This window comes from Crinia signifera, chromosome 2, assembly GCF_055691185.1.
Source record: "Crinia signifera chromosome 2, ASM5569118v1, whole genome shotgun sequence".
In the NCBI taxonomy this organism is placed as follows: domain Eukaryota; kingdom Metazoa; phylum Chordata; class Amphibia; order Anura; family Myobatrachidae; genus Crinia; species Crinia signifera.
In genome coordinates this window covers 264,799,061-264,806,823 of record NC_139218.1, presented here as the reverse complement: position 1 = coordinate 264,806,823, position 7,763 = coordinate 264,799,061, and positions in this window count along the sequence as shown.

The window sequence follows — 7,763 nt, the reverse complement described above, 5'->3', positions numbered from 1 at the left end:
TGCTTCAGCTCCCATTTCACCGCTCGCCCTTCCCATATCCCCAGGACTAGATTAAATTTATTGAGGGCAAGGCGTGGGAGACCTATCTGGACTAGGGAATTAACTACTTCATCCCAAAACACACTGACCGCACTACAGCTCCACAACAAGTGGTCAAATGTGGCCCCCCTCTCTCCACACTTTGGGCAATTATCCGCCGCTGCCCCAGCGAATTTTTTCATTTTTACCGGCGTTATATAAGTCCTATGTAGGATATTGAATTGGACTTGCTGGGTCCGCATTAGATTTGTAGCTTGACGGGGGCCGGCCAGGGCCACCGACCAGCTATTTTCCTCCAACTGAGGGATATCCTCCACCCATTTTGCCCGTAAAGCCGCAAGGTCATCGGCCTGGATAAATGAATGCAGAAAGTTATACAATTTGGCCAGGCGTTTACCCTTTGCAAGTTGTTTAAGAAATTTTTTACACGGAGCCTCCTCTACCCGCCAAGAATTAATCTTCCCTGATTGGGTCAAAGCGCTTCTTACTTGCAGGTATCTGAAAAAGGATTCATTCCGTAAACCAAACTCTACTTGGAGCTGAGAAAATGACTTCAAAGCCCCATCTTTACACCATTGGCCTATTGTAGTAATTCCATAATTATTCCAGACCGTCCCCCCTTGTTGTTCTTTAAGAGCTCGCATGCCAGGCAGGGAGAAAATAGGAGTGTCGGGATCCAGGCCAACTGATTTTGTAAGTCTACAAGCCCATCTCCAAACTTTAACGGCCTGACAGACTATTGGAGGTACATCCCTCCGAAGCCCGCCCACAAATAATCTCTGAAGAGGGGTGTAGTCTGGATCCACACACTCCATAAGATCACGCAGCTCTAAAGTTTCTTCCCCCCGCCTAACCCATGTACATATATGAACCATCTGTGCGGCCATATAGTATGTTTTAAAGTCTGGAAGAGCCAGACCCCCTCTTTCTCTATCCCGGCTCAGGATGTCCATTCTGACCCTGGGCTGTTTATCCCTCCAGATGAAGGACGAGACAATGCTCTTTATTTTCCTGAAATACTCATCCTTAATAAAAACTGGAGAGTGTTGCACTATATATAAGAACTTGGGCAGGATTGCCATCTTTATCAAATTGACACGACCTAATTGTGATAGCTGGAGTTTGGTCCAACTCCGACATCTAGATTTTAGTTCTTTAATAAATGGGCTTAGATTCTCACCTATAAAATCTAAAGAGTTCCTGGTGAACCAGATACCCAGATATCTAAATTTTTCCACCCTGTTAAGTTGTACCTCATTCCCTTGGTCGCATCTCACTTCTTTCCCCAACTGGATATAATTGGACTTGTCCCAATTCATTATAAGACCGGAGAACCCCCCGAACTCCTGAATGATCTTCAGGACCTCAGGTAGCTCTCCAGGCTCCTCTAGTCCCACCAGCAAGTCATCCGCATACAGCGCTACTAGATTTCTGCCAGGGACCCCTCCCCCTCTCACTCCCCCCAGGGCTGTTCTCAATGCACACGCCAGGGGCTCCACCACCACTGCAAACAGCAAGGGGGATAGAGGGCATCCCTGGCGAGTACCTCTGGAGAGAGCAAAAGAGGGGGACGTGAACCCGTTAATTGTTAATCTAGCCCTTGGTTTCTGATAGAGAACTGAGACCCATCTGATAAACCTCTCCCCGAACCCAAAGGCCCGAAGAACCATCCAAAGGAATGGCCATTCGACCGAGTCGAATGCCTTACTCGCGTCAAAAGACGCGAGCACTGCATCCGACCCCCTCCTCTCGGCCCCCTGTAAGTAGGTATAAGCTCTACGTATGTTAATCATGGTGGACTTCCCCACCATAAAGCCCGTTTGGTCGGGGTGGACCACCTGATCTATCACCCTTTGAAGTCTGGTTGCTAATATTTTTGCATATATCTTGGCATCAGATGTTATTAGCGATATAGGCCTATAAGAATCGACATGGGTTGGGTCTTTGCCACTCTTGGGGATCACAATAATTGCCGCCTCTGCCATAGACTGGGGGATACAATCCTCTACCTCCATATTCTGAAAGACTCTCAACAGCTGCGGACCCAATTTGTTGATGTATTTTTGGTAAACCTCGCCGGGAATCCCATCCAATCCAGGGGCTTTACCCCCTGGAAAGGAGTTGATAGCGGCTGTCACCTCTTCCATTGTCAGGGGATCCTCCATCATGTCCCTTGATACAGGGGGCAGTTTTGGAAGCTCCAACCCTGCCAAATACTCCCCAATTAGCGCCTCGCTGCAGGACAATTTAGATTTATACACCTCCTCAAAGTGCTTCGAGAAAAGATCGATTATCTCGGGGGTTTTGGTTACCACTACCCCTGAATCCGGCATGATCATAGGGATGATATTAGACGGGCTCTCCTGTCTCATTATGTGAGCCAGAAATTTCCCCGTTCGATCGGAGTTGGCATACCACCTATGTGACCCCGAGGCTAGCCTCCGACAAGTAACCTCCTGAAGGTACTCTACCCATTCTTTTTGGGTTGCCTCCCATGTTAACCTATCAGGGTCTGTTTTATTGGCCAGAAAGATATTTTCATAATGGACCATCCGCGCTTCAAGTTCACTTGCCATCTTCCTATTTGTTGACTTCAGATAAGCTATCCTCTTAATAAATACCCCACGCAGATAGGCCTTGAAGGCGTCCCACACCACAATATTTGGGGAGGACCCATTATTCTCTTCGAAAAAAGTATCTATCCAGCCCTCCATTTCTTCCTGCCCCCCCATTTGTAGTAACCAAAATGCTTGCAATTTCCAGTATTTAAACCCTGTTTGGGTCTCTAAATCTATCTCAATGGTGACAGGGGAGTGATCCGAGATCCCTCGCGCTCTGTATTGTACATTTTTAATATTACTAAGGACCTTTTCAGATACAAGAATCAGATCTATCCTTGAGAACACTTTATGGGGGGAGGAGTAGCAGGAGAACTGCTGTAAGTCCGGGTTTCTCATACGCCAGGGATCTTTCCAGCCTATTTCCTCAATGAATTCCGCAAACTTATTCCCCTCATTTATATTTTCTTTCACCGCCCTTCTCCATCTATCAACATGAGGCTGCAGGACCTTATTAAAATCTCCCAGGCAGATTATCATATTGTCGGGGTATGAAGCAGCAAATTCCACCGCCATCCTCACAACATCGTATGAGAACGGGGGTGGAACATACACTGTAAGGATGCAAAATCTTATATGGTCAATAGCACATTCCACAAATATGTATCTTCCCCCTGGATCAATCTTCACCACCCCTACTTCAAAAACCACTGTTTTCTTAACCAACATTGCCACCCCACGGGAAGAAGTAGAGAATGGAGCATGGAAGCTGTGGCCAATCCAAGGCCGTTTTAACGCGCCCAGACGCTCAGAGGACAAATGGGTCTCTTGCAGACAAATAATGTCAGAGTCCATACTCCTGCATTGTTGCATAACCAAAGCTCTTTTTATCCTGCAATTCAGACCTCTGACATTCCAAGTAACCAACTTAACCATTTATGCTAAACATAAGAATATATTAGGCTTTACCTCTATCCCACACTCTATGAGATGAATACAGGGGGTGGGTCATGCCTAGCGCAAAATCATGGCCCCTCATGAGCCATCTGAAGGGAACTCTCAACTTGTTGCTGTGAACACACATATACATATACAAAAACATATAAATACAAACACATACTCCCCCCCTCCCTCCGCCCCCACCCTGTATAGCCAAATCCCTTGGCATACCTATAACCAATCCCCCCCGCCCTGCGTACCCCTACCCTTCACAGTATCTTCGAGGGCAATTAACTAATGACCACCAAAGAGGCCTACTCCCGCCCTCCCCCGCGCCACCCCCGCCACCCTGCAGATGTTCTCTAGGATGGAGAAGACGGAAACAATTACCGTTTACTTCCCCCCACCCTAGTAATACCCTGCGGCATGTTCAATAGGCACTATACCCCGTAAGGTATCTAACCAAAATTTCAGGATATCATAATTAGCAAGAAGAAAGATAACCAAGCGACAAGGGGAAAAGGAAACCAAAGGGAGAAGAGAAAAAACAAACAAAAGAGAACAGGCATTGGCATTAAATACTTTCAAAGACATTATACTATCGCAAAGACATCTCAGTTAGCAATGACTTGCTTCTTTCCGGGATATGTAGCATCCAACCAGCTCGCTGCCTCTCCTGGAGTGAAAAAAAACTTCGTAGTCCCATCCGCCACTATTCTCAGCTTTGACGGATAGAGCATGGAATATTTTAATTCCAACTCCCTGAGGCGCACCTTGACCTCCCTAAACTTAGCCCGGTCCTTCTGGACTTCTAGGGAGAAGTCCGGAAAGGCAGAGATCCTCCTTCCATTGAAGGCAAAGTCCACCTTGTCCCTGGCCAGTCTTAACACACTGTCCCGATCCCTAAAGTTTAAAAATTTAGCTATCAGCGTGCGGGATGGGCCACCCGGAGGGGGAGCACGACCAGGAACCCGATGGGCTCTTTCAATTACAAATTGGGCTGAGAAGGCCTTGTTGCCAAACATCTGTGTTAGCCAGTCCTCCAAAAAATTTTCCGGGGCATTGCCTTCTATCCGCTCCTCAAACCCAATGAATCGAATATTGTTCCGTCTAAGCCTTCCTTCCATGTCGGACATCTTATGATGGAAATCAGTCATTTGACCATTCAAGGATTTAACCTGGGCTTGTAGAGGGCCCAATATATCTTCCACAGCCCCAATTCGGGTCTCTGCCTCTGTTAGTCTCTCGCGTATTATTTGGGCGTCATTCCTCAGTAATGTAATGTCGGACTGTACTTTATTTATTTGTTCAAGGAGGCGAGTTTCGCATGTATTTATTGCCTCAAGAACTTGTTGCAACGTTACCTCCGGAGGAGGCGGATTTTTACTCTCCTTGGTCGGGGTGGATAAAGGGGTACTTGTCTGGGAGCTACTGCCCGCTTGGGACCTGGCGAATTTCTCCAATCTGGCCGCGGCCGTGTTCTGACCTGTTTTTCCCATGCTATCAAGCACTTGTATAGCCTCTACTAGACAGAGGGGTCAGGCAGTTCGCAGGCCCTATGTGTCACACACCAGCCCCCCTCGGCCTTGACTGTGATTACGCTCAGCCTTTTCGCAGGGCTTCTTTTACAGATGATGCAGAGAGTTATAATATATCCTCCACGGCCAGGCCCGTCTCTCACCCGGGTCCTGTCAAAGTTTCACCAAATGACCCCCGCCTTGTCACTTATCACCAGCCCTGGTTGAGACTGGCTGTATACCAGGATACCGCAGTCCTAGAACGATATTCAGGCCTACTGTTCTGGGCACTAACGTACCCCCTCTGTGGGTATAGACCGAGCAGGTGTTTACCTTTTTTTTTTTCTCCCTTCCCCCTTCTGTTCCCCCCTTCTTTCTCTGAGGAAACTACAAAGTCTTTCTCTCCTTCCTCCTGTAATCACCTTCTCCCCTCCACCCCTGGATTGGGATAGTGTACAAAAAGTTCAGAAACGGGCCTTGCCCAGCTGGACTCACCCACCGGTCTCGGGGCTGACTGTATTTCACAGGCTGTACCACGATATCACTGGTCAGGGCCCCTCTTGAAGCTTGTTGCAGGCTTGCAGCTTAGCTGGGATAGATAACGATTCTTATAGCCTGCTGCCAGGTCCGTCTCTCACACGGTGCCCTGGCCAGGGAAGCAGCAGCTGGAAGCCTGTTTGATGCACTTATAACCCGGCCGACATGAACCAGGAACACTGCTGGCCGTTGCTCCAACTCAGCGCGTGGATGTCAGCGCTAGGGCGCCCTGCCGGCGGCCGCTCTCACCCGCCGCACGCAGGGACCAAACAGCGGCGTCTTTCCGAGGACACAGCTTCCGAGCAGGCACTGCCGGAGACACACTGGTGAAGGACCCCCGGAACTGTGACCCGACTCCGGACACCGCCTCTCACGCAGCCAGGATGCAGCGATTCACCGCCTTCTCTGAGCGCAGCCAGGTAACACAGGCCCGTTTCACAGAACGTATAGGTTCACTTCGGCCAAGGGGAGATTAGGACCAAATCATGCCGAGGAGGGTTATTTGCACGCGGGGATTATTCCAACGGCATCGGTAGCGGCGTGCACGGGGGAGTTTGGACGCACACCCTCACTCACGTCCTGCCGTGGCCACGCCCCCCCCAGACCCCCCCACGGTATCACTTTTATGCAGGAAACCATCATTCCTAGTAACTGCACCCCTTTTATTAGAGGAATCTTCTTTTCTTGCAAGATCTCTAGGATTAACTTCCTCATTTTCATGCATCTCTCGAGTGATAGAGCTACAGAATACCTTCTGGTATCTATCCTTACCCCCAAAAAGAGAATATTTTTGGAAGGTATCAGTTGGTTTTTGTCCTTGTTTATCACCCATCCGTGGCTTTGCAGGGTTTTCATGACCAAACTCAGACTTTGCTTCACTTCTTCCACTGAGCTCCCAGCTATCAATAAGTCGTCCAAGTATGGCCAGATCTGGACCTTCAGCTTTCTCATCGCCGCCACCAGCGTAATCAGTACTTTGGTGAAGACTCTTGGGGACGTTCTTAACCCGAACGGGAGGCATGTGAATTGAAAATGCTGACCGGCCACATAGAACCTCAGGAACCTTCGGTGTTCTAGACAAATTGGAATATGGTAATAGGCGTCTTTGAGGTCGATTGACACTAAGTATTCGTCCTGTCTTATGCCCGTCACTATGGACGACAGACACTCCATGCGAAATTTTATTTTCTTGATAAAACAATTCAGATCTCTGAGATCCAGGATCGTCCTGAATCCTCCACTGTTCTTTTCCACCAAGAATAGATTGGAGTAGAACCCTTTCTTGTGATGAATTTTGGGTACTATCTCGATCGCTCCCTGCTCCAGTAGTTGATTAATCTTGGAGCATAAAGCTGACCTTTTTCCTTTTTCTGTAGGTATTCTGGATCTCAGAAATCTGTTCTGCCATGGAATTATCATGAATTCGATATGATAACCCTGTTGGATTATCTTTAGTACCCATCTGTCGGTTATGGTATTCTCCCATCGACCTTTGAACCAGAGAAGTCTGGCTCCTATCACTGTCTCTTGGACATAGTCATGATCTTCCTCTGTCAGGCTGGAAGCGCCCACGAAAGGGCTGACGAAAGGCTTGCCGCGACGTATTAGCTCCGCCTCTCCTATAGTAAGGCCTACCAGGCCTGTAGCTCCTGGAGTCCCTATAGGATTGTTTAGTCGTGCTTGGATAAGGAAACCGACTTCTCTTGTCCTGTGGGAGACGTACAGATTTCCCTCCTGACAATCTCTGAATCATTGTGTCCAGGTTTGAGCCGAATAGGAATTTTCCTTCAAACTGTAGGGTAGTTAGTTTGTTCTTGGAATTTGCGTCGGCGCTCCAGGGCTTCAGCCACAAGGCTCTCCTCGCTGTTACCCCTGCCGCCATTGTTTTTGCCGCAAAAGCCACCGAATCCAGCGAGGCCTCGCACAGGTAATCTATGGATTTCTGCATAACGTCCAAACTTTTCAATACATAGTGTTTAGAGATTCTTTCTTCTATGTCTGTCTGCAGGTTAGATGCCCACAGTCTCAGCGCCCTGGACACTGATGCCACTGCCACCGTAGCCTTAAGCGATCCAGCAGAGGCTGTATGAACCTTCCTTAGTCCATTCTCAATCTTTCTATCCATTGAGTCTTTAAACGCTGCTGCGTCCTCCACCGGGATTGTAGACTTTGA